The sequence below is a fragment of the Chiloscyllium plagiosum genome, unplaced genomic scaffold (assembly GCF_037043375.1).
Source record: "Chiloscyllium plagiosum isolate Xiang-an unplaced genomic scaffold, Cpla_swu_hap1 HiC_scaffold_18, whole genome shotgun sequence".
Taxonomy (NCBI): Eukaryota; Metazoa; Chordata; class Chondrichthyes; order Orectolobiformes; family Hemiscylliidae; genus Chiloscyllium; species Chiloscyllium plagiosum.
Genome location: NW_028270156.1, coordinates 47,372,025 through 47,399,189, shown reverse-complemented (window position 1 = coordinate 47,399,189; position 27,165 = coordinate 47,372,025). Strand labels below are relative to the sequence as shown.

At 38.9% G+C, this 27,165-nt stretch overlaps 1 protein-coding gene across 1 annotated transcript in view; it reads right to left on the bottom strand.

The window, feature by feature from the left end:
• Positions 1-27,165, bottom strand: part of LOC122557836 (serine/threonine-protein kinase BRSK2-like) — a 966,919-nt gene that overhangs the window by 230,494 nt on the left and 709,260 nt on the right.

The window sequence follows — 27,165 nt, the reverse complement described above, 5'->3', positions numbered from 1 at the left end:
CATGAACTTTCGGATAAATACTTTGGAATCAAACCAGCACAGTAGTCATAATTGTGGCATGCACTGTAGAGCAGGAATTCCTGAGTGAGAACCAAGATAAACAGTCATCCTTTTGTCAGACTACTTATTAATAACAGCAAAAACAATACAAATCAGTTCATGAAGCAGGCTAGCTCAGATTTTGTGGCAGTTAGAACCAGTGTTGAGCTGCACAGCAAGATAGCCAGCTATTTTGAAAGCGGAACTGTCTCAATGCCAGTAATATCAGTGCACAACAAAACATCAAACGTGACTTGTGCTTTGGAGATGTTGCCGCCTTTTCCGTAGGGATCAAGGATAACTTGCTTCCACTCTGGTTCAATGGTTCTGAGATAACTGATAAATCCAATACATGATCTGCAGACTCTGCCATGGGATAAGTGGTACTTGAAAGACTGGGCAGATGAGTTGTTTGTAGAGTTGTGCAATTTTCTAACACTTCTGTGCGATCCTTACAAAGTTACTTGCTATGTTCTGTGTCTTACAAATAAGCCTTCTCTATTGCAATTGGTCACATGCAAGGGACGTCAAGTTAGCAAGGATATTTGATCACTTTAGGGATGCTTTCAGAATATATCTAAAGTGCTTTTTTGTCCCCTTGGAAGTCTTCAACTTTGACTGAGTTCTGAGTTACAGCAGTTGCTTTAAGTGCCTGGTGTCAGAGAAACAAATGACTAATCTGCACAACAGTGACAGATTTGAGTGATGAACATCTTGATGCTGGGAATGGTGACTTGTGAGAGTACGCTGCTGTTAGGCCACATTTCTTTTCACTGGTTTCGGAGCAGATGATACAGGTACAGTTGTCCATGGCTCCAAAGCATTTAGGAGTGTGGAGATAATGGTTTCCCAGTATAACATGACATTTGTCTCTGGTTTTGTGATCCTGGTCCACAAATACTCTTTTTCTGGAGGTGAGATGCAGTATCACAGTGGATAAGACAGTTGGTATCTTGAGGCAGCCTTGTTTGAGTCAAAGAGTGTGGTGCTGGAGAAGCACAGCTGGTCAGGCAGCATCTGCAGAGCAGGAGAGTCGATGTTTCGACCATAAGCTATTCATCAGGAATGGGGGTGGGGCGCAGGGAGATGACCCAAGGGAGCTGAGAGATGAATCTGGGTGTGAAGGTGATAGATCAGAGAGGAGGGTGGAGAGGATAGGTGGGAAGGAAGATGGACAGGTAGGACCGTTCAAGAGGTGTCAAGTTGGAAGTGTGGATCTAGGATAAGGTGGGGGGAGGGAAAATGGGGGAAACTGGTGAAATCCTTGTTTGTCCCAAGTCTTCACTGAGATAGTCTGTGGTGGATCCACTGGTAAGGATCATAGGTTGCATGTCATCAGTAAGTTGGCGATGGATGGTGACAAATTTATGAACAAAGTTGAAGGACGACATTCCACAAGCTTACAATACAGCAGTTTGTGCTGTTGTGTGCATTTTATTTTGCTTCATATTCAATGAAGAACATGTCTGTGGTGCCTTGCAATGAGTGAAAATCACACTATAAGTCAGAAAGAGATAGTTTCTGGTATAATTAATTGCCTAGTGCATTAATTGTCATCAATATATTTTTAAATAACATTAACAGACAGTGTTGTTTTGGTTTTGCATATAACTACCAAGCAGAAAATACAAAACATTGTATTTATTACTATTATGGAATCCTAATTCCATTTTTCTTTAACAGAACAACTGAATCAACTACACATCTTCAAATAAAAGTGCACTGTTGTGTTGGAAAAATTATTTGGAAATCTCTTTTTCTGGGTAAAGAGTGATTAACAGAATATATTACTTGTACTTATGTCCATTAGGTCATTGTGAAAAGAATCACTAGCTGACCCAATATCATCCTGGTCACAATGACTGTTTACTTGCACTTCCAATACATTTCCTACTTTCATCATATACTCACCCCATTCACTGCTACAAACCTCGTCTACGTATCTGTAGCACCCAGACAAAGATAAAGGACTTTGCAGCCCTACTGTCCTTCTTAAATTTCCATTCATTGGACACTCTGCTGGCTGTATGCTAACCTGCAACCAAGTCCTGCTCACCTTGCACTTCAGTTCTCATTGCCCTAAGTTCATTCCCAAGCACCAATATCTCAAATTTCAAGTTTTCATCTTTGTTTTCAACTTCTTTAAATGATCCAATACCTCCTGATCTCAGTATTTTTCTTTGGCCTTAAAATCATCTATGTACACTCTGCTCCTTTGACTGGTCTTGTGTGAAACCGCTTTCTTTACTCATTAACGATGATCGCACTTTCAACAAGTTTAGTCACCATTCTCTGGAAATACCTCCCTAAACTGCTCCACATTCTCACCTCTCAACAAAAGCCATCACTTTGACCAACCTCTTACATTTCTTCTTTGGTTTAGCATTCAACAGTTTTGATTGTGACCGGGCCAAATATTACAGGATATGCTTCTTTGTTTAAGACATTAAATACTTGTTGTTGACTCAGACCACTGAATCCTTCATTTTAATCACACTGGTGAACAATTGCATTTTTATGCCATTTATCATGTTTCTGTTTAAAAGTTTTAGTTCAAATCAATAGTAGGCTAATTATAAAAACAAATCACAAGTCATATGTAAAACTGTAGTGGCATAAAAAGTTGTCTGATGCAGAAGTAATGTAGAAATCTCAGGGGAAGGTACTGTGCAAATACTTAAGGAGTTGAGCCTGACCAAAACCTTCATAAAACAGTACTGCACCAAGAAAATTCTACGTTGTCAGAGCTACTTATGTATCTGTCTGCTTAGCGCAGCTTTAAAGATCCAACAAGATGCTTTAAATAGCAGCAGAAATTTCTTCTGGATTGCAGATCCAGTTTTTGGACTGAAGATAAATAAATTGTCTGATCATTCACCTCACAGCTATTTTGGAAAATTGCCATGTTGAAAGTGGTTGCTGTGTTCACTCAAATAACACATCATATAATTAATTTTACATGGAAGAGTGGTAGATAGAATTTGGTGTATAATAATATATAAAATATGTATAAGATGTGCAAATACTATACAATGAAATTGAACTTCCTTAGTGTGGCAATAATGCTCTCTTGGTGGAATATATGGAGGTAGGAGTCTTTGTTCTTAGCTGCAAAAGAAAGCTTACTCGATATAATGTTCATTTTTTAAATTTAATATACTGTATCTCTAAAAGGTGATTCATGTATAAATTCATAGTTATGATACAAACAGGAATATAGCAGTTAACACATTAAAGAAAGTACCTAAGCATGAGAAAACTTTATGGGAAGTTCCTGTACAGAATGGGCTTTAACAATTCAAATGAATTTGAATAACCTTACCTGATGACATAGTGAGAATACGGTTTACCACAAGCAGAATCTCTTCTAAAACATGTGGAGCTAACAAAGCCCATTTAGTCATAGTGTCTTGTTTTCTAAAGCTCAATTCTCAGATGCAAACTGCCATTTGATGATACTTTAGCCTTGATTCACAATCCCTTTTCCCTTCTCTCATCATTATTTGCCCTTTTGTGCTACAAACCATTCCCCAGTTAAAACAGCTGTCAGGCAGTCACCTCCCAAGTGTTCATCATCAATCATATTTTGTGCCCCTCACTAGAGCTTAGCTCAGTCCTTGTCAAGTCATGCCCTAATGGATTATTAGCCTCTAAGCTAGTCATTGTACGAACAACTTGTGGATAACAGACAAGGATCAAAGGTTTTACTGGGATTTTTTTCTTTATTTGAAAATGTTCGTCTCTTCCGGTAGCTCATGCTGGGAATGGTTCCATGGACCTCAGCACCTTTTCTTTAATTGAACAGAAAACATAGTAATGATATTTGCCCATTGGGGCTGAGGAAGGGGAGAAGTTACAAAAATGTCGATAATGAAACAACAGTTGAATCTAATCTTGTCAGAATTTCTATTGAACGGAACACAAAGACTGTATCCCTACAATAAGCTGACTTACCACCACATTCTCACAGACTGAGAACAAATGCAATCTCCTAACAACGCAGAACAATTTTTTAAAAATGGTGCTGGAAGAACTAATTTTCACCTTTCTAGCCTGAGAAATTGGCATATCCTTTCTACCTTCATGCCTGTGACTTGTGAACTCATCAGGGATCAGGAACAGAATGTGAAGCTTTCCTGGTTGGTACACATTTGTATCAACATTGAATATGTTGATACAGCTTTTGTGGGGTGCAAAGATCTCCCATACTCCCAAGTTTGTGTTTATACTGTACAGATATTTTGAACAAAAATTGATTTCTTCTTCTTTATTAACAGAGTTAAGCAAAAAATTGCATGAGACACGCTGAATTTAGTTCAAAATCACACCAGGTTATAGTCCAACAGGTTTAATTGGAAACACTAGCTTTCAGAGCGCTGCTCCCTCGTTTAGTAATTTTCATGCTTCAAGTAAAACAGTTGATACAAACTGAGAGAAAAATACCTCTTTGATATTACAAAAAAAAACTGAATGAAATGTTCCCCTTTTAAATCCTAACATCAGTTGATCACAGAATATGAGCAACGAGATTTAAGAAAACACAAAAATGTCTTGTGTCACAACATCATTACGGCACAGGAGGTCGTCATTTGCCCTGACATGTCTACATCAGTTCTTTGCAAAAGGAATTCAGCTCATTTCACCTACTCACCCTTTCCCAAAAGTCCTTTCTCTTCAAATAATTACCCAATTTCATTTTAGAAGCCATGATTCAATCTGCTTCCATTACTCTCTCAAGCAGTCCATCCTAGATTCTGACCGCATTCTCTATTTTAAAAAATCCTTCTGCCACCTTCAGTTCTTTACCTTTTGTTGTCACTCAGAAAATCTCATATCCTTGTTGTACTGTCCCTTTTATTCCAAGGGCTTTCGGTTTGCTGACAAGTCTGTTACGTGGCACTTTATTAAGCATCTTTTAGAAATCCATGTGCACCATATCAATTGCATTATCCTCCCTAATTCTGTTACTTTGTCAAAATTTTCAAACACATCTGTGCTGGCTTTTCTTAATTAATTCACATTTATTCAATTTATTCCAGATTATCACTCTTAAAAAATTGCTGAACAAGGATGTGACATGTGTAATTCTTTAATCCTCTAGCATTACCATCATATCTGAGGAGGATTCGAAGATAATGGACAGAGTGCTTCCATAATTTACAAAGTATAATTCACTTCCCATAGTATTCTTGGATGCACCTCATTCACTTTTAAGTGAGCCAATCTTTCTCATACCACCTTTTTCTCAATTTTAGCCCAACCAATACATCAGCTACCTTGTCTTCCACCATGACTTTGGCAGCATCTTCTTCCTTGGTAAGAACAGATGAAAGTGACTCAGTTCTTCATCTCGGGCCCCGAGCTCCATTCTGCAAATCTAACTTTTGATCCCTAATCAGCTCATCCTTTTACTGTTTATATGCACGTAGAAGTTATTTACGAATTCTTCTAAATAGATTTTAATTTTCATTTACAATGACACATCTGAAGTCAGTTCTATACTTGTGTGAATTCCACAACATATATGCCCCATGCTGCTATGTAGGGTTATTACACAAGGAACAGCACGAGAATGCTTTAGAAAGATCAGTGTCAGTTCTTCACAAATATAAAGAATTCTCTTTCTGCTTTCTTCTTCTAATCAAAAGTCTTGTTATAAACTGCAGAATCACTTCTCCTTAACGGATACAGCACAAAGATATTCATACATTATTCTATAACTGTCATACTGGAATTCAAAACCCTCTTCATATGCAAGAATTTCTCAAGAATCTTTAACAAATATAACTCTCATTAGACAATAACGAATTTGCTGCTGTTTGAAAAGATTTTTATTAGGTTCACATTGTATTTTTTGAAGAAGGTGACTTACTTTAAGAGACTGAAAACTTTATTATATTTTCTACAATAATCTACAGTAATCACGAATCAAGCAGTGACCATTTTATTTTTGAAGGAATTTCAAAGAATTGCCTGTCTTTCAGAGTCCTCTTTTCCCAATGGATCATTGTTGTACACTTTCAGCCCTCTTTATAACATACGAATGGATGTGATCTGTGCAGTTCATACAATTATTAGTCATTCGTTGATTATGACTCATGCCTGCTTCTTGTATACATAAAGTAAATCCATCAATTTAATGGCAAAGGTTTCTGCATGAAATTTGTATTTCAGATCAACTTCCCACAACTGTAACGCCATCAATTGCAGAAGAATTGCATAAACATATTAGGTCTGACTCGTCATTTCAGCATAAAATGGCAATCTAACAAACTGGCTTTTCCTTCATTGTGGTTGTATTTGCATTTCTCTCTGTTAATAGAGGCCCTGTAGAAACGCATGTATTATGCTCCCCATCCACTGGAATAGGAAAACACCCTTTATTTACAGCAAGAGGCACATTGTTGCTTATGTGGAAACAAAGAATTGAACAAAAAACAGCAGGAAAATACAGAACTACCTTACAAAATTAAGAAAAAAATTGAATTGGTTAGACCAATCATAGCAAATAGATCATTTAAGTGGGATCCAATTTGTGTCCATTTGTGAAAAATAAACAACTCCCATAGCAAGAAGAGGAAAGTTGTATGTAAGGAAATTTATTTTTCAATAGAGAATAAAGAGGCTTCGTCTCCATTTCCTGAAAAGCAAAGGTTGATGGGTGTCTTTCAAGTTATTAAAGATTTTGTTAGTGGTGACACAGAGAATGCTTCCACTTGAGAACTAGCAAAATTAGAGGCCATCAAAAAAGATCACCACCAGACAAAATAAGAAATTCAGAGAAAATGTTGTATACTTTTCACAGGGTTAAGTTGAGGCTAACAGTATCAATGCATTCAAGAGGAAGTTAGATAATTATAAGAAGAAGGGAATAGAAATTTACAATGACCAAGTTAGATGAGGAAGAATATAAAAGGCTTGAGTGGAACACAAGCAATGGCTGATCTGAATAGGATATTGGGTACAAGAACAGACTGTAATCCTGTATAAATTTATGAAAAAAATGTTCCTGCATGATTAGCCTGGATTTTGTGGTAGGAGTAACAATGGGATTAGTATTATTCCTTACATACCATTGTTTGGAAGGTCTAACACATTGTGTTTCTTTAAAAATATAAAACACAAACAAAATTCCAGATAAAGAGTGTATCGCAAAGTCAACCAATGAAGAGGGAAAGGCACAAGCAACTATTACAAGTCAACTTAATGGAAATCAGAGGAATATTTCCTGACTGGAAATCAGAGGAATATTTGCTGATGACTAAATCCTAAATTAGTTAGATATATTCACCCCAATAGGTTACAAGGATTTATGACTGAAATAATTAAATTGTGGAACTAAAAAAAACTTATCTAAATCTTCCTAGCCCATTTATTTGTGAGGGAAACTGTGCTTTCTCTGACTCCCAAACAAAATGAGACACACTCAATTTCCAAAGGTCCGATTACAGGAAATATTATAAGCCATGGGACATCTATCATCTTTGCCCAATCCATCATATCTTTTTGTTCTTACATTTTCTATATTTTTTGGCATTATATTAGATTCGGCTCATTTTTTAAGGGAGTTAATCATTATGCATTAACTATGTTAAATACATTTGCCTTGCTTTAACTGTAGACAAACAAATGAAGCAAACAAAATGAAAGAAGATGCCAACTCTTGCTTGACAACCTGGAATATCAGGACCATGTGTTCAGGACCAACAGATAACTTACAGCTGATCTATAATGTGTGCAAGACAGCAGTGATAATCATGGAATCTGATAGTTGAACATTGAAATTGCAATGAAAGAAGAGACCAGGTCAATCATGGGTGAGTACTGAAAGAATAATGTTCATTTGGTTGAGGAAGACTTCAGAGCAAGGCGTAGGCTTCATTGTAAAGGAACCTGCTACTGTCACTGATTGGCCCTCACCAGCTCAACAATAAGTTTTGAGTGTGTTCACTTCATCTAACTCTTAACTCCAGGGTAAGTTAACCTCATGAGTATCAATGCTCCAATGCTATGCTCCTTTACAGAGATGAAAGATCAGTTCTTTGAAGAACTTGACATTGTTATCATCAGAATCCTAATATATAGGATAGGGGAATGAGTCTGGGTGGGTTACTCTTCAGAGGGTCGGTGTGGACTTGTTTGGTCAAAGGGCCTGTTTCCATACTGAAAGGAATGGGGCACAGTGGTTAGCACTGCTGCCTCACAGCGCCAGAGACCCGGGTTCAATTCCCGCCTCAGGCGACTGACTGTGTGGAGTTTGCACATTCTCCCCGTGTCTGCGTGGGTTTCCTCCGGGTGCTCCGGTTTCCTCCCACAGTCACAAAGATGTGCGGGTCAGGTGAATTGGCAATGCTAAATTGCCCGTAGTGTTAGGTAAGGGGTAAATGTAGGGGTATGGGTGAGTTGCGCTTCGGCGGGTCGGTGTGGACTTGTTGGGCCGAAGGGCCTGTTTCCACACTGTAAGTAATCTAATCTAATCTAATCTAATCTAAAACATCTGCTCCTAATGGAAGATTTCAACAGAAGTGTGACATGGGTTATGATCCCAGTGGATGGTTCTACTGAACAAGTCAGATTCCAGAACGAAACCTCACTTGATAGCTTATCTTCTGGGGCGGCCCGGTGACTCAGTGGTTAGCACTGCTGCCTCACAGCGCCAGGGACCCGGGTTCAAATCCAGCCTCGAACGACTGTCTGTGTGGAGTTTGCACATTCTCCCAATGTCTGTATAGGTTTCCTCCAGGTGCTCTGGTTTCCTCCCACAATCCAAAAATGTGCAGGTTAGGTGAATTGGCCATGCTAAATTGCCCATAGTGTTAGGTGTATTAGTCAGGGGTAAATGTAGGGAAATGAGTCTGGGTGGGTTACTTTTCAGAGGGCTGGTGTGGACTTGTTGGGCCGAAAGGCCTGTTTCCACACTGTAGGGAATTTAATCTATTTACTTCATAGTGAGTCACTGCATATTTGCTTGAGGTTATAAATTTTTATAGAAACATAGAATATAGAAAGAGTAGGCCATTCGATACTCTGAGTCTGTTCTGCCCTTCAACATGATCACGGTTGATTATTCAACTCAGTACCCCGACCCATTTCCTTCCTAGACCCTTTGATTCTCTTAATCCTAAAAATTATATCGACATCTTTCTTGAAAGCTTTGATCTCAAAAGTCTCCCGTAACAAAGAATTCCTGAGGTTCTTCACTCTCTGAATGAAGACATTTCTCCTCATCTCCCAAAAGGCCTACCCCTTATCATTAGACTGATTCCTGGTTCTGGACCTCCCGATCATCAAGAACATTCTTTCTGTAGCTACCCTGACTAATCCAATTTTCTTTTACAATAGAAGTTTATTACCCAAAATGGAAACAAAACAAAGCTCTCTCAATATAGAAAGATTTAAAACTGACAGCAAAACAAAGTTTCAGCCTGTTACCCAACACTATCTGCTACTTAATTCCAGAAAACGTATACGACTATCTCAACTCTATCTCAAATCTTTTTGACTGCTTACAGTTTATTAACCATGGAGACAATTTGATAAATCCTTTCCAAGTCTGCCAACATGAACTTTTCACAAATCTGAGAACCTAAACCTTCTCAGTTATAATAACTTTCAGATTTCTAACCAAACTCTCTTGACTTGGAAGCTGTATGAAATGAAAATGCTGAGGTGATTGATGCCTTCTAAGAGAGCAAATAAAAGGTGCTCCTGAACTCAACTCTGGTGTTTTTTTAAACAATGTATTCAACCCTAGATTCTTCTGAACTGATACCAAAGTTAATGACCTTAAATGTTTACCCTACTTGTCATAAACCCAACAGTGTAAACAAGCAAACAGTGTAACCACAAACAAAATTAGAAATCGCTGGAAAAACTCAGCGAGTCATATAGCATCTGCAGAGAGAAAGCAAAGTTAATGTTTCAAGTCTGGTGACCCTTCCTCAGAAGGTGGCTCACTGGGCTTGCAACGTTAACTCCGCTTTCCTTCCATAGATGTTGAGTTTTTACAGAAATTTCTGATTTCTACCATCTGTAGTTCTTTGGTTTTTTTGTTTATTGCAAAAACAGTTACATTCTTTCTGAAAAATGCTGAAGTTAGTCATCCAAAAGGACTCTCTGACCTTGACTTTTTTTGAAAAGAAAACCCTTTTCAAAAGTAGCCAACATCTATTTACTTCTATTTTAAAGTCTAAATTCCAACATTTATTAATATATCTGCAAATTATAGACCTTTCATCACATGTTATCCTTCTGCCGAGGATATCATGACTTTTGAATGATAAATGAAAACAGACAGTGACCACTTGACCGTTGCTATTTCCATGAGCTTTGTGCAACCTGAACTCAGCAAGCTTAGCACTCCAAATACAACTGTACAAACCGCTGTCTCTGGTAGAGGAAGGGGGTAATGCCAGAATATGCATAATGGAAGGATAGTAACCATATAAGAATATGGACCATCACAGTAAATGCAGGAGTTACTGCTGAACATCGTAGGGGAAGTATTCACGTGTGTTACCATTCTGAGTTTGCAGAGCCTCACTGAATGTCTTTAGCTAATTCTCAGCTGTGATTTCAAAACTGGAAGATCTACAATTGATCTTTTAGCAGCTGTAAGGCACCAATGCTCTGTGACTCATTGTTCTCTTTGTAGTTATTACATGCCTTCAGGTCTTCTACAGAGAATGTCTACTTACATACTTATAAATTGTTCAGCCTTGATCCAGTAATATCCAAAACATTCTTCAAAGGGAGTTGCTTCACACTGATGATGCATTAACATTCTATGTTGAAGAACACTTCCAGTTGCAGCTGAACCTGAAGTGTTTTTGGTTTGACCATCAGCATCACGAGGTTCTCCTTTTCTAACACTGACAAACAAACATCCAAAGACCTTCTGTCTAGTGAATTTGCCATTTGTACATGACTATGTGGGCATTCATGCCTCTGCTGCAAATGAGATATGAGGATGTGGACCATGATTGTGACAACTGGAAGAAAGTGACTGACAGTTATCGCTGGAGGTTGCATACTGGAAGAATATCAAAAGCAACAGCTCAGCTGCCTGACAAAGGAAATGGAGGACAGTGAAATGTGCGCCTACTACATCAGTGGAAGCAGAGACTGCCATGCTAATGGCTGTTGAGTAACATTTGTTAATACCTAAGGTACAAGCTGTCATCTTATGAGAATGGAGGATTAGAGAAAGGTATGTCCATGGAATCCTTCGCAAGAAACATCCACTTGCCTTTGTTGAAATGATTACTTATATGAGGAATAGAACTAAGCTTGTTAAACTCAAACTTGATTGAACACCATTGTCCTGAATTTCTCTCCATATTCTGTCTTCATTTGTCCAGGCCTGAGTGTTTGATTTTTACATGTACAGGTATATGCTATGTATATTGAGGTTTTCTGTTTGGAGTTCTCTGACACATTAAAGAAAGAATGCACTAAGAGAAAGAAATAACTTCACACTAGTGTGGGAAGTGAAAGCAGTATTTCAGATCCAGTTCCATTTGTTTGCTTTGTATTTGTCTGAAACTTTTCACAGTCAAATAACTTGCAATTCGTGTGATTCCTTGTCTTAAATACATAGATCATGGCACTTCCCAATCTTTGTTTCTTTAATAAAAATAAGCTCAGCTCTATATCAGTTTCTTCCCAGGCAAAATGTCAAGACTTGTGATTATGTGCCAATTCCTGTTACCCACTGGCAGACCTTTTCAATTATAGGAGATAATAGAGATTCTGTTCTAGATTAGCCTCCTTGATAACAACTTGCTATTGGCGCAATTCTTTCAAGGTATGGTCAATAATTATAAACAGACTGAACTGCCAAGAAGATTAAGCAATTATTAAACAGCTTGTAACAAATTTGGACTGCCGTAGATTCTTTCTCAGATTCAGTGGTGTCAGTCTCTCCCTTGTGGAATCCAAGTGTCTTACTGTTAATTGCATTGTCCCACACTGCCCTGCATCTATTCTGAAAATGCAAACAGTAATAATGCTTTTTGAGGGGGAACAAATATATCATACGCTCTAGTTTTTCAATCTTTCCAAAGGCTGACCAATTTGAATTTAGCTGAGTAAGACTGGGTTTGAGTCTTAAACAGTTCTATTGTATAATAATAAATGATACATTGCAATAGAAATCAGGAAGTGTATCTCAAATGCACAACAGAGGCTAAAGGTGGAATAAGGAAGCATGAGGAAAGCATGGCAAGCTGCACTGAAACAAATACAGCAAACTTTGTTTTAACTGGCACCTTATGAACCAGCACTCTTGATAAAATGGGATAAGTTAAATACTGCAAAGTTTACTATATTTCTCTGTCCAATTTTTATAGTTTTTTAAAATTTATTTACCTCAATGTAAATATACTTGATAATCAATCAAACGGCCACACAAAATATCAATAGCTGATTCAATTTTTCCTCAAATAGCATGATCGAGCACGACATCCAAGTCGTAGTTGAGTGTGAGTGAGAAGACTCTCTGCTAGTAAGTTTAATTTAAGGCAAAGTTGCATTACTATTTAAGTGATCATTGCTGTAAATAAAGCATGACAGTGATGTGTACATGCCTCGAATTACGTCTCTATTACTTAGTGTGTGTTTTTACATTGATTATGTGGATCTCTTGATTATCTGAAATATTTGATCAACTGGGACATGCTGGACCCATAGTTGCTGGTTAATAAAACACTTGTTGTAGTAAAATGTTCTTTAACCATATTATTAGTAAAAGATTAGTGCTGCTCACTAATCAAAGGGTATGACAGAGGTCCTAAATGAGTACTTTGCTTCAGTCTTTACCAAATTAGAAAATGGTAATAGTGGCCTCATTGAATATACGGATGTTGAACACTTAGCAGTATAATGATTGAAGAAGAATAGCTGCTAAAAAGGCTGGTAGCACTTGAGATGCAGAAGTCACTAGGCCCAATGGGATGCATCCGAGATTGCTGAGAGATGTAAGGGAGCAAATCATGGAGCTGGTGACATACATTTTCCAGGCCTATCTGAACACAGGATTAGTCCTGGAGGATTGCAAATGTGACACTGTTGTTTAAGGAAGGGGCAAAGAATAACTCAGAAAACTACAGACCTGTCAGCTTGATGCCAATAGTGGGCAATGATGGAGGCTGTAATGCAGGATAAGATAAATATACACTTAGAGAAAAATAAGTTGATACTAATTAGTAAAGATAGCTTTGTCAAGGGCTGATCATTTCTGACAAATATATTTGAGTTTTTTGACGAGGTGACAGGTAGTGTCTAAGGGTACTGCTGTGGATGTTATATATTTGGACTTTCAGAAAGGATTTAAGCTGGTGCCATATGGCAAGTTGGTTGGCAAATACTAAATGTTTGGGATTGATAGGTCCTTGGCATCATGGATTATGTTAGTTTATAGGATCCTTGGGTTTATAAATAGAGGCAAAGTATGAAAGCAAGGATGTGACACTGCATCTCTACGAATCATTGGTCAGACAATGTTTGGAGTATTGTGCTCAGTTCTGGGCACCTTAATTAAGGAAAGAAGTTGAAACCTGGAGAGAGTGCAAAAAAGATTTACTAGAATGATACAAAGAATGAGGTATTTTAGATACAAGGAAAGATTAAAGAAATTGGGCTTATCCTCCTAGGAACAGGGAAGATTAAGAGATATCTTTGTGGAGGTATTCAAAATGATGAACCATTTTGACAGGGGTAAGAATGATATTTTGTTTCCACTAGTCTGTATGTTAGTATCTAGTGGCCATAATTTCAAGATTGCCTATAGGACAGTTGGAGTGAGATGAGGGGAAACTACTTTATTCAGAGAGTTGTTAGAATTTGGATTGTGTTGCCCAAAAGATTTGGGAAGATACATTCCATAGATGTTTTCAAAAGAGAGCTGGATATTATTTGAAAGTGATGAATTTACAGGGCTACAGAGATAGTGAAGCAGTTGAGACTACATCGTTGAATGTTTTTAAGGCAAAGATAGATGTTTGAACAGTAAAGGAATTAATATTATGGTGACCGGACAGCTAAATGGAGCTCAATCCACAAAAAGATCAGGCATCGTCTTAATGAATGGCAGAACAGGTTCAATAGGCCAGATGGCCTACTCCTGCTCCTATTTCTTATGTTCTATTGGGCTGGAGAATGGGACTAGCTGGGTAACCTTTTCAGGAGCCGCTACAGACATAATTGGTCAAATAGCCTCCTTCTGTACTGTAAACTTCTACAATTCTATATGGAGCAACAGTGTTGATTAGATTCCACTAATTAAATATGTCTTATTTATTCATGGATATGGGTTTCACTGTTTGGCTCAGCACTTACTACCCATCCATAGTTGTTCTTGACAAGGTATTGATGAGTTGTCTTTTTGAACTGCTGCAGTGTAGGTACACCCACGATACTGTTAGAGTTGCAGTTCCAAGACATTTACTCAGTGACACTGGAGGAACGGTGATATATTTTCAAATTTCTCCAGCATTTTCTGTTTTTGTTGCAAAATTCCACCTAAACACAGATTTGACAAAGGCACACTTACTAATACTGGGGGATCTTGGAGCAGAATTTGGTGAGCTTTACAAAAGAATAGTTAAGCAACAGCCTGACACAGTCATATTCACATAATTATATATTGCTGACAATTACCCAGACTTATCCATCATTGTTGCTGAATACATCCTTTCCCTTTGGAATACCAACTCACACTAGGGACAGCAATGTGGTGCACAGTCCGGAGGCAGTGGTCCTAGGAATTCTCTATGCTGACTCCAGACACCATGAAGTCGCATGCATTCAGGTCTAACATAAGCTGGGAGACATCCTCCCAATTACCACTTACCATCCTTTCTCATCTGATAAATGAGGGCTCTTTAACGATGGAACAAAACAGTGGGAGTTAAGGTTACAGTAATGAGTGGCTAACAAAACAAAAATTGTTCCAAATTAATACAGAAAAAACATAATGTAAAAAATACACTGACAAAAATTACATTTAATAGAAAATTCAGCAAAGGGCTAAACTACAAGAAATACTTCTAATTTTAGTTCACTAAGCCACCCAGTGGCTAGGATGTACAATTACAGAATTGCATACATCTTATCCACAGCGCACAATCTGGCCATTCAGCCCAAAATGACACACACTGGTGTTTGTAATCCATATGAGCTTCCTCTCAAACAGATTACCTTTTCATACTCTTGCTCCAATATCCCATTATTCCCTTTCTCCCATCAAATCATCTCATAAACCCTCCCCATACATGTGCTCAACGCATTCACAAGAAAATCCATCTAAAATTAAGCTAGGAATGGACAGTATGATATACATCAAATATGCGAACTCAGTGAGCACTAAAAATTTTAAAGGAATTTTAGCAGTTGGTAGGACATACCAAGTTAAATAATTATTAGGTGTTGCCTCTTCAAATCTTACCAAAGTATACATCAACTTTAAAAATCACACAACACCAGGTTATAGTCCAACAGGTTTAATTGGAAGCACACTAGCTTTCCAATTAAACCTGTTGGACTATAACCTGGTGTTGTGTGATTTTTAACTTTGTACACCCCAGTCCAACACTGGCATTTCCAAATCATATGCATCAACTGTTCTTTTGAATTTCCCTATATCTACAATGCACCCTTGAATATATTTTGAATTTATTTAAAAGTATTCACCATTATGTCACAGTATACATTCCAATTTTGGTTCCATTTTCAGCCTGTTATACCTCTTATCTATCTGTTAAATTCAATTGCTTGCAGACATGGTTAATAATTTCCTTATTCATACATACCAAATAGCAGTGCTTCATGCAGACATCAGTGTTTTGGGACTCTAGTCTATGACAATGACACTAGTGTATGACTCTGTTTGATGAAATTAGCACAGACCAGGACTCATTCCCCTCTGCTAAAGGCAGTGTTTTGGCAGTGCTATCCCCCAAAGACTCTTTAGTCAGTGGGAAAGCCTAAAGTAGCCTATAACCTAAAGTTTAGCAGTGAATAGAATACCTACAGTTCATGACACAGGTCCTTTAGTTTTCCCATTGGTTTGTTGCCATATTTTAATTAATTGGCAGCCATTCTGGTAAAGGAGAAAGAATCATAGGGACTCAAGTCTCAACGAGAGCTGGAATATGGTGAGAAAATTAATCCTCAGGTCCAGGTTAAGCTTTAGGCATTGAAAGGGTGGAACAAGATCTGCGAAGAAGATCAGGACAGTGAGCAAGAAATGGTGAAAAGGAATAAAAACTCTTCACAACATAAGGTAAGAATACACCCTTGTTGGGAGGTTTGATCTGGGTTCCCTTTTTCGCTGTGCAAATGAGTGAATAAATATGCAAGCATGTGTGTTTGAACTTCAGTGTCAGTCATTGCATATATAAGAGAATAAGCATGAGACTGAGTGAGAACAGAAATGTATATTAATAAAAATGATTGAGTCAGAAAGAGAAAGTAAGTGAATCGCTGTGAGAGTATACAAGAATGAGTGATTTACTATGATTGAGAAAATTTCATTGAATGAGTGATTAAACAAAACAATAATTGACAGGACAAGAGATTGAAAGTGGTGAGGGATGGAAAAGATGGGAATTTAGTCCTTAACAAAACATCAAATATCAGTCGAAATGGAATTTGTAGAAAAGCTTCAAGGAGTGAAAGCTAAAAAGCATGTAGTGAATTAGTTGGCTACGCTGAGGATGGATAAGTTGCCTGGTACAGATGCAATTTGCATCTTAGTTTGCTAATGAGATGGGAGTCAGGAAAGTGGAAGTGCTTGTCATAATGTTCAATCCTCCACAAATATAGGGGAGGGGCAAAGCACTTGGACAATGACAGCACAGCTGGAGAGAGTACTTTGTATCAGATACAAAATAAAATGATCAATCTACCAGGGCTCTTTAACAAATGCAAAATTGTTTAATTGTAAAACAAAACATATTCAATGAAACTGACTAACACAGTTTGTGATATGAAAATATACGCGCTTACTCCTCTAAATATTGAATTGAATTGAATTTATTGTCACATGTACCAAGGCACAGTGAAAAGCTTTGTCTTGTGAGCAATACAGACAGATCCCATAGTTAAGTAGCATAGATAAGTAATAGGCAAACGGTGGTAAAAACAAAAACTCAAGTACAGGTGAATGTTAAGCGTTTGTGAGTCCATTCAGTATTCTAACAACAGCAGGGTAGAAACTATTACAAAATCAGCTGGTGCGTGTTCAGGCTTCTGCACCTTCTCCCCACTGGTAGTGGTTGTTGAAAAGCATTGCCAGGGTGGGATGGATCTTTGAGAATGCTGGCAGCCTTTCCTTGACAGTGGGCCTGGAAGATGGATTCCAAATAATGCAAAATCGATCAGACACACCTATCAGTAGATGGGGTAATAGATGGACTTTTCTCTGCAGAGATCCATTTTGTCAGGAAAAAAAAAACTTTGTGCCAATAAGTCTTAGCTCTTGAAGGCAAAATGATCAAGATTTAAGATGTCCAGATGACTGTCAATCCAACATTCTGGAATATACTAACAGGTGTCACCAAACATAAGCAGATGTAGATTGTTCAGGAAACAGCATCAAGAACTCTCCCAGTCTCTCTTCAAGATGACAATGACAATCAGGTTTCACACTGAATTCACCACAAACATGCTTCAGGAAAAGGAGACACAAGCTGAGCAGCTTGCGTGGATGTGTTCCCCCAGCTGAGAACCACAATTATCTGTTTGCTGATAAAACACTGCTCAAACGGAACAGCCATAAACCCAGCCAGATTTTTCCTGAGGTGAATTCAAGCAACAAAGATCAACAGCTATCTGGAACTTTGCAGTTTCCAAGCAATGCTGTTAAAAGAAAATCTATTGGGTCCTTTCACTGACCTTTTCAAAATATCGTTCAAGGGATGTGCAATCCTTGAAACTCAAGTGCACAATTGTTTTTGCAAACATGAGCCAACATAACAGCCTCAAGAACTCTAATCATTCAATAACATTTCCTTGTGTAATCTGTGATTTATCATTTTGGACTTTGTTTGTTGCAAACGTGCTTTTTCACACCACGTATGTGTAGTTTCAGTGTTAGATTAAGTAGGTAATATTTCAAAATATTATCCACTGAAATATAAGGGTCCCAACCTAATCTCAGCATGGAGCATCATAAGATAATGCCCTCTTTGTCTCATTGTTGCTGCAATGTGTTCCCAACAGGCATTTTGTAGGTGGGAATTCTTAGGAACACAGAAGCAACTTGTTGACAAGAGAGATAAAACTGCGGTGTCGGTGAGGTAAAGAGAAATGGATTGTGATGAAGGAGATGGGAAGGAAATAGAAGTGAAGGGGAAGGACTGGGATGGGAACAGGGAAGGTCACTGATGGAGAAAAATAGAAGTTCCGAGATTATTTGACGGGGAGAAGAAAGAAGAGCAGATAGAATAGTTCCACCTACAACAGGATGGGGGAAATGTGGGAGCATAAAGATTGGAGGAAAAGCGGTTTGAACTGAATTTACTGGAGTTCCAATTTGAACTGCAGAAGAGTTCAGCCTCAGATTGGACAATGAAAGACAAAAACCAGCTTCATCCGGGTTGGAAGCGGAAGAGGAAAGTAACGAGGTTTAATGTGTGTGTCCGTGTTTGTATGGGTGGAGTAGGTGCAGGTGGTGGGGTGTATATGCAAATGGGGGGAATGGGGGGGGGGGGGGGGTAGGGAGTGATGTGCCAACCTAAACTAAACTCAGAAATGAGAGCAAAGAATATCATCTGGATGGGGAAGAGAAATTACCTCTGTAAAACCATCCTGTGCTGGATGAGATACAGCGTTTCTTTGAAGTGGATTAAGAGGAAGTCAAATGACTTTACAAGTTTGTAAAGTGGTTTTGATTTATAACAGTGGCCTATAAAGTAACTTCTGAGAAATTGGGCCGTCTCCTTAATGTACAAGAAATCTAAACTTTACTTGTGTAACTAACCCAAAAAAAGGATCCTCTCCAAAATAAGAATTGACTAAAATTAACTAGAAAAATCACAATGAAGAATTTTCCAGGGAAAAAGTCCAGAGAACTAAAACACACCATTAATTTTCTGCCTCCAGTGTTTCCTTTCATGGATTAAACATATTTATACTTACTTTTAATTTCAGTGAAGGATATTGAGCATCCCTACTATTTAATTACATAAAACTGCACACTTTCACATGCCTGAGGTTTATATTCAGAGCTGTTCTTGAGCTATTTTGGGCTATTTCATTTTGAAGCTGTTGATTTCTCTCGATCTTCAGATTGGCACGTGTGGTTAATCAAGCGATAAAATCCCTAGAAAAAATACTTTAAAACAGTTTTAATTATCTCGAGCAATCAAAATATATTTTAAAATGTTTGATGAACGATTTTCTAAATGGAAAGGGACTCCTACAACTTGCACAGGTGCCCTGACCTCCTGTTTTTTCCTTGGGCATCCTATGTGGTCAGGGAGTTGATGCACTGCATACTGTTTAAATCTATTCTCTGCTATGGATGACAGTTAGTTCCCAGCCCCCTCTGCAAAATGGAAATCTCCAATTTGAGACAGATTAAAGATTTGAGTGGTTAGACAACTTAAGACATGTCAGGAATGTGGCATCTAACTCCCAATTGGTTTGACAGAGAAATGAGATTAAAAAAAGGACATCTTGTTCAACGTGGACATGATGCCAAAAGAGGTTTCTGCTGAAGCCCAAAGAAGTTTTCACCATCACGCAAGAAAATAGCCATAACATGGATGTCGAAGCGATGTCAAAATATACATCCTACAACATGAATGACTGAACCTCCCTTTTGGCAGTACATTTACAATTAATGCATTTCTACATTTTCATTATCTGTGGTTCTGTTTATGCTGCATCAATAATAATCAATGGAACCCTATGTGATACCATCTGAAGAGACTAAGAATTCAATGCATTTGATCTGCTGTGGATGAGTTTTTTGAGCTGTCTCCAAAAATGTGTTTTTCATTTTAAAAGGATAGTAAACCCTACTTACTGATACTAGCAGAGTATAGAACACATTCTGACTTATGATTCCCCAGATGAAACTTAAGAAGGATCCTTTCAAAGACTCTCTTTTCCTCGGAACAAAATGACATTCTCTAACTAAGTGTACAAAAGTAAAATGTTATGAATTGTAATACAGGTTTGAGAGTGTCATGACAAATCTGGCACAATGGTCAGAAGTTTTGCTTGGATAGAAGGGTCTTGTGTCTGAAGCAAATGGTGTCAGAGCCCTGAATCCAAGTCCAGTTCCTATGATGTACACAATATATTTTGTGCATCTGAAGTCCACGGAGGCAATGGTTCATTTAAGAGTTCAGCTGTGTTCACTCAGAAGCAATGCCAGTCATCAACGTTTATGATACATGACTTGTGGGATTTATAAGTTTGAGGAAAAATGACGCTCACATTTCTTGGAGAGGTCAAATACTCTTTGGGATTGATTGGTTTGATTTATTTATTATCATGTGTTTTGTTACAAAATACCGTGGAAAGTGTTGCATTGTGCCACCACTCTCTGGCACCATCTTAAAACACAGAAAAATAAAGAAATAAATATTTGACTTTACAACCCTTCTTGTTACTTGTTCCACCATGGGCCTGGTGATCAGGCATGAGTCCCCTTTTGCTGCGCTGTCACTGTTTGAGTGAAAGTTTCCATTCTTCGATGCCATCTTGCCTTCACTGATGCAAGTCCTTACCGGACCTCGCCAATGCAGACGCGACCAATGCCACTGGGTACTGCACCAACTCAAATTCAACTCCGCTTTGGGCTGACCTCGCCGATGCGCTGGATGAAGATGCTGACGGGAACTCAAACCCAGCTCTGCTGCAGCAGGCATGAGTAAATGCTAGGACCACCTCGTCAATGCAGAAGCCACAGGGAACACAAACTTGCCTTCGACGTCACTATCATGCGTCCGCACTGGGACCACTCGCCACTGCCGATGTCATTGCTATGAGCAAGGTCTTCAACAAGTAAAACAAAAGAGAAGGAAAAGCAAAAATAAAGCAGGAAAAAAGAGAAAAGAATTAAAAAGAAAAGCAGACAGAGTGGACATACCCCAGGCTCAGAAGCCCTACACCACCGCCATCTTACTAGAAGGAAGATGGATTGTTAACAGCAGATGTGAATGTGCATAAGGTCTGTGGAGCTTTGAAGCTGTCAAGTCATTTATCTCTCCTGCTGCTGAATCTTTGCAAGTAAAATTACTGTAAAAAAAAACTTCAATTTCAATAAATGCTTACCAGCATATGTCTGCAGGTTATAATTATAACTGCTGCATGACTGCAACTACAATCCATCACCATCACAATCAGAGATTTACAAGTTCACAGTTTGATTGACAACTCCAAGTGATTATAAAGTGATTAATTGTTTTAAGTGTGAGGCTACAAGCACAAATATTTGTACATGTACCTTAATGAAAACTTGAAGGGATTTAGATATATTGAATGGGCATTTATCAACAGAGATGTTGTTTCAAAATATAGTGAGATCTGTAATAGTTATTTAGAAATGTATATTATTTCATCTCAACATGGCTCCTGAGATCTGTCCATGGTGGATATTGGGTGAGTTGACACAAAGGGTGTAAGACAAAACATGCTGGTGGTGGAGGGAATCATGGGCTGATGAAAGTTGGCACTAACTTAGTATAGGGACAAAAAGGACAGTAGAGGGAATGGTTATCAAGGAGGGTAAGGAGGACCATAAGCTTGGGTAGAAAGGTGTAGGTTAGCATGGAATTTAAGAGAGGCCATGGGGATGAGGTTAGGGCATAAGGAGACATGAGTTGGCCTGGATGGGCATGCGTGTGCCACAGGGATCAGTACTGGGGACATAGATAGATTAGGTATGGGCAAAGGTCTGGCAAGTGCAATATAATGTAGGAAATTATGAAATTATCAATTTTGGCAGTTGGAATTAAAAAGGTTATTATCTAAAAGACACGAGACTCCAGAGCTCTAGGATGCAGATGGATCTGGGTACCCTAGTACATAAGTCACAGAGGTTAATATGCAGTAACAGCAAGTAATTAGGAAAGCTAATAAAATGCCATCTTTTATTGCTTTTAATCTACCTTTTGTGTTTTATTGCAAGAGAGATTGAATACAAAAGTCGGGGAGTTTTGTCTCAATAATGCAGAGCATTGCTGAGACCATATCTGGAGTACTGCACATTGGTCTTCTTATCTAAGGATGGTTGTAAATACATAAGAAACCTTTCAGGGAAGGTTTATTAAACTAATACCTGGGCAGGTTGTATATGAGGAAAGGTTCGACAGACAAGACTTGTCTCTGTAGTTTAGAAGAAAAAGACAGAACTTTATTGAAACATACAAGATCCCAAAAGGTCAAGACAGGTCATTGGAGTTACCCTTGTGCAGAATCCAGAAATGTTTGAAAATAAAAGAGGTATTGCTTTAAGATAGAACTGAGGAATATCTTTTTCCTCATAAAAGGTTTGAGTGTCTTCAGAACACTCTTCCTAAAACAGCAGTGGAAGCAGAACCTTTGGGCTGAAATTTCACATTTTGTAGCTGTCATTTTTGGAGAGTTTTCTGGAAGATTGTTGTCATGGCCCAAGGCAACTCTTCTCACACAACCTTCTGCTGTTCACCTCTAATTGTACGTGGGGACTCTACATGACTTTCTCCTTCAATCATGCAGCAGCAGAGGTGGAAATATCCACTGCTGCCAGAACCTTATACAGTTCGCATCATTGGGTGGGATGCTCTTCCCAGGGTTGGTCTGGACTCAATAGGCTGAATGGTCTGCTTCCAGACTGTACGGATTCTATGATTCTATAATTGCTGGAGAAAATGCCACATGCAGGCAGAGACAGTCAGATTTTAACAGGGTGCTTCGGTTCTTCACCCTGAGGAGATCCTCAAAGTGATTAGGCTTGCTTCCAAAATCCCCAGGACTGACTTGTGACGACAGACCCAAATGAACACAGGTCAGTACCTGCACTAATGTCTTAACCAGTTGGAGACCCATTTACAAAGGATCGATGTTCCTCTAGGGCATTGCAGCCACTGGGAAGCCTGCACTAATGAATAGATTTTGTTTCCAGAAGCCACTGTCATACATGGACCTCACTATTCATGTTATTCAAAATTACAAGGAACATTGCGTATGATCCCTAGATTTGTTGAACGTAACGTGCAGGACTGACCATGGACCAATTTCCAGACTGCAAGGTCAGAGAGCCCGGATCCTGGTTGCACCATGTACCTGACTGACTGTAACCCAGTACCTAGAATGAGGTTGGATGATGCTGTTAACTGAGTGCTGGGGCAATCTCTGATTGACTGTAAACCTCCACCAAGCACTGTTCCCTTTGACTGTTCAGCACTGGCAACCAAGGCTAGCTGCCTGCCTTTTCACCTGTGTTTAAAGGCAATGCAAACCAGAGATGACGTGAGCTTCAAAATATGCGCAGAGTGAGTTAATGTTGAGAAAGCAAGCCAGGACCAAAAAGAGTTGCATCCTGTGCAGATCCATGGAGATGGGTATACACTCCCTGTGCACAGCGTGTGACTTGGACAGCACAATGCAATGGAAGATGACCATTGTGGTGAAGTGTCAAAATATATTATGGATTTGTCTGAAATTGGCCATTCTGCAGTGATGAGGTTGGTGTTTTGCAATTGCAACCTCCATGGATAAAGAGTGAAAGAGCACACCATTCACTCAGCATGCAGTGAGATGTCAGTGAACGATGGAGGGCCAGAGAAACAACCCGTGAGTTATATTCACCAGAGAACTGCTCTTTCAAGCTGGGAAATAGCGCCATCTAGTTTCTTACAAGCGCATAGGAGAATGGCGAACTGCAATAAACGAGGCAAGACTAGCTAATAATGGAAGGCAAATTCATGGAAACAAGGTGGTCACTGTTTACAGGCAAGATCCTGTATTGCCATTTAAGCCCAACAAAGAAAATCTTATCATTTTCTCTTAACTTTAAGAATCAGATTGGTTTCATCCTCATCATATTTTAGAATTTCTCACCATTGTCCATAGTGTTCAACAGTCAGAAAAAAAATTTTCCTTGAAACCTTGTTGTGGCAGAGTTTGATAAAATCTTGATAAGTAAGGGGGCAAAGGTAATCTGGTGCAGGCAGGGTCAGTGAAGAAATCAGATCAGCTGTGAGTGCTGGGCCTCCTCCACCGCCGCTCCCTCACCACCAGACGCCTGGAGGAAGAACGCCTCATCTTCCGCCTCGGAACACTTCAACCCCAGGGCATCAATGTGGATTTCAACAGTTTCCTCATTTCCCCTTCCCCCACCTCATCCTAGCTTCTAACCTCCAGAAACTCGATCCCCTGACCTGTCCGGACTTGTCCGACCTGCCCAGCTCCTTTTCCACCTATCCACTCCACCCTCTCCTCCCTGACCTATCACCTTCATCTCCTTCCCCACTGACCTATTGTACTCTATGCCACTCTCTCCCCACCCCCACCCTCCTCTAGCTTATCTCTCCACGCTTCAGGCTCTCTGCCTTTATTCCTGATGAAGGGCTTTTGCCCGAAACGTCGATTTTGCCTGTCCTCGGATGCTGCCTGAATTGCTGTGCTCTTCCAGCACCACTGATCCAGAATCTGGTTTCCAGCATCTGCAGTCATTGTTTTTACCTTACTGAATAGTGAAGCAGGCTTGAGGGAAAAGGGCCCTATTCCTGTTCCTAATTTACATATTCATACATTCGGTGTTGGAAGAGCATTGTAACTCTGATGGAGTCCCAGAACAAAGAGGCAGACTGCTTAAAATGCCCTCAGCAGCCTTTGGCTCGTTCTACACTGTTTTTGAAGGCAGTGAGTCAACTCAAGAAGGGCCTTTGCCCAAAACGTCGATTTTCCTGCTCCTTGGATGTTGCCTGACCTGCTGTGCTTTTCCAGCACCACACTACTCTAGACTCTGATCTCCAGCATCTGCGGTCCTCACTTTTGTCAGGTTAACTCCTGTCCCCCAAAGGGAAAAAAACGAGCATTTGGGGATTTTTGTCTCAATATGGTGTGGAGGTGTACTAAAGCTTCTTGAATCTGTGCACCAATTCAACAGGAACAGTATCCCAATGACAACTCAAAATGACTTTTCCATAATAACTTGTACTTAGCAGGTTTCCCTTCCCGTATATTACCCTCATCACTTCTTCAGACTCCCATCACTCTGCATTTTCAGTGAGAGAATAAAATTGATGCTCCCTTTGCAGTGTACACTTTGGTGGTAGATAAGCAAAATTATTTCCTCTGGTGAAGGAGTACTACATAGGCAAAGATTTGAGCTTAGCTATTCAACACTGATGTCAGGATGCACTTCTTCACAAAAAAGATAACGGAATTCTAAATCTCTCTACTTCAAAAAGTAATTGGAGGGTAGGCCAATTGAAAAATTTAACACATGGATTGAAAGATTTTTGATAGGTAAGGGCATTATGTGATTTGGAAGTAAGAGTGATAAATGGAGTTGAGATGCATATCAACTCCAATTTTATTGAATGGCAGAACAGTTTTGTGAGGCTGAATAGTCTCCTGCTCTTTGCATGATTGCAGAAAATTATGGGCACTGTGGATCCAGGTGACTTTTATTCCTTTTTGCAGTGATCCAGCTGTCATTCCAACAAATTGTAAGGCATTTCAATTACTACTGGAGTCTACAATCATTTAGCAAAGTACCTGTAGATGAATTCTTCTTTTAACAAGGAGAAAACACTATTTTTCGCCCAACTGCCGACTTTCACTTCATTGTCCCCTTGAGTTAGGTACTAAGATACTTTCTCTAATTGTTGCTCTTCATCACTACATTTTCTTGCTGTGAACCTTAGTCCCAACACCAGAATTATTGTCAGAAATCTATCTGCTGACTGTTTGCATGAATGCAATCTATGACAGCATCAATGTCCTGCTTCCGAAGCACAATTACTATTTATTCATTATTAATAAACAAAGAAATCATGTAAATTTTTCAGGAGAAATGAAACCGTCATCTTGAACATCATGCCATTCTATAATTATTTCCATTACATTCTTAATTGTGTCTGTCATATTAAATAAATAACAAGTTTAAATTCTGTCTAATTACATCAGTACAATACCATAAATGGCGTTTAGTTTTGGTCAAATATTTGATACAAACATTAACTAAAATCATAAGTACGGGAATGATCTTCAGAGAATGAGAATTTAGATGAAGTAATAAATATTTTGTGTAAGTTGGAAAATAAGTTAATTATCTCTCCACTCCCATCCCTCTGGGAAAGGTTACTGCTTTTAAATTCAGGCATTCGAATTGCCTCATAAAGAATACAAACTAGCATGACCTCTAACTATGAATGGAAAATAAAATTTTACATGTAATCCTTTTGCATACGCCAATGTTCTTTGTTATGGTACTGACCCACTACTTGAATTAGCACAGTCTGAGCATTATATGTTAAAGAATAAAAAGACATTGAGGGACTTCAATTACCATGGGAATGTGGGCTATGGCAAGATTTGTGGCACAATCAGACAAGAAGTCCAGCGAGAATTGTCTCACTTCAATTTCTATGCATCTGTACAGCAAGGCAAGTTTGTTGCAAGGCAGCAGTGAGTTACCCATTAAAAGGATTTAGAGTTTGTTAAATGTCTTATTAATGATACAGCTTGGCCTCATTAATATTCAGTGTCTAATCTTAACATCACACGTATTCAATTAATTTGTTAAGAAATCTTGACACAGAAATCAAAGCAGGTATCTGGAGACTCCAGTTCACTGCATGACCCAAATGACCACTATGTTTGTTTAGGATCAAAGTTAAAAATCACACAACACCAGGTTATAGTCCAACAGGTTTACTTGGAAGCATTCGCCTTTGGAGTGCTGCTTCTTCATCAGGTGGTGTTGTGTGATTTTTAATTTTGTACATCCCAGTCCAACATGGGCACCTCCAAATCATGTTTAGGATCAAGCCTCCATCTACAGGTAAAAGCTGCATTCATGCCTTGACAACGGTCACTGAAATCTGGCCTTTGTCAAGGCCTCATGACCATCAATTGTACTTCTCTGATACAGTTGCAGGATGCTCAGAAAGCCCAGAC